We start from the raw sequence: 1,587 nt of genomic DNA, 5'->3' as shown, positions 1-1,587 counted from the left end.
AAAGTGGTTCTATATAGTGTGTAACTGTTAATATAGAGCATTATTAAATTTATTGCTAATGCAATCATATGGCACACTGACCTCTGAGGAAATTTTAGAAAGGTAGCCGACCCCAGATTTAGACTGATGTAATTTGTAGGCAGGAGTCAAAAAATAGTTTTTTCTTAAGTTGTTGGGCTAGGGCATGGTCGATCCAGACCCCTCACTCCAGATGCAGCGTTATCAGAGGAGGATGTGAAAGCAGCTATTGCTGTTTTGAGAGACTCAAAATAAGACACTATCTGTGGGAACATGAAAGCTAATTTATCGTCATTCAGTGGTCAGTGATGAAAAGAATGCAGCAAATGTCTTAGTCTTCCCACAGTTTGTGGACACACCAGGACTAGTAAGTCATCCTAATTTGTTGAATGACTGAAATATATCATGCAGCCTGCAGTGTCACTCATCACTCCCCTCTATGTATTGTATTTTTGCATTACAGATAGAACAAGATTTCAGACTCCTGTTTGGTGAGGTCACTGCCAACAAATGCTTGGAGAGGTGGCCCATCGATTTCAAAGCAAAGGTTGTAAAGGAAAGCCATGGACTTCTACCCACACTGAAAAAAAATGTTTTTTTGGCCCTGTAATTATTATTTCAATTAGCTATATAAATTTTACAAAAAAATACAAATTCAGTGCTATTACTTTAAAATAGCAGTTTTTCTTGTAGTGCATTACTTGAGGATTGTTTGTAATTATGTGTCCTCAGTTTTGTATGTAAATTGAATCATTCGATCCAAGTAATATTCACTAAACCAATTGGCTTAATTAGTTGATATTTCCAAGTAAAATGTAATGGAGTGACATCAGTGAATATGGCCACCTTCTCTGCATTCGGAGCATGACGTCAAAGCCCCTCCCCACATTTGAGCGGTCTTTCTTCAGACATACCATGGTCCACATTTCGACGGTTGGCAGACTTGACGGAAACGGGAAGAAGTGGAACCATGAATGTAAGTTTTAAGCGGAACAAACTTTGTTCGTTCCTCTTGGCTCACCTACTTAAGTCAGTTTCTCCGCACTGAAAGCAGCTGCACTAGCAAATAGTGTATTTTCCTGCTAGACTTGCTGACTAACTTTCCTGGCAGGAGGTATGTCCACACGAGAGATGATACAGGAATTCCCACACACAAGAGTAATATTTTGGGAAATAATTGTATTGGAGTCTATGGGCAGCAGGAAGGGATCTCGCTGCACTCAGAGGGTCACTTTGAAAATTCTGTAAATTTCTCTGCTTTTGAGCGCATATTAAGGGAGAGATGACAGGTTTGTATACACTTGTAGAGACAATCATGTGCATAAATTGTTAATTGTGGCCACAGTGTCAGGATCAGGAGAACAGTTTCAGCCAACACAGACACTGATCAGATTAAAGGACAAGTTCAGTATTTTACACTTAAAGCCCTGTTTTCAGTTTATGATGAAATCGAACGATTTTGATTGAAATTTGGACACATGCTGCTGGCCCGAGCTTTTTTGGTTTCTGTGGTAGCACACCCCCACCTCCACAATGGCTTCATAGGTGCACTGGAACAATCCTTCCTAA

This window comes from Haplochromis burtoni, unplaced genomic scaffold (genome assembly GCF_018398535.1).
Source record: "Haplochromis burtoni strain Fernald_Lab_line unplaced genomic scaffold, NCSU_Asbu1 Contig_1007, whole genome shotgun sequence".
Taxonomy (NCBI): domain Eukaryota; kingdom Metazoa; phylum Chordata; class Actinopteri; order Cichliformes; family Cichlidae; genus Haplochromis; species Haplochromis burtoni.
This window is presented reverse-complemented; position numbering follows the sequence as displayed.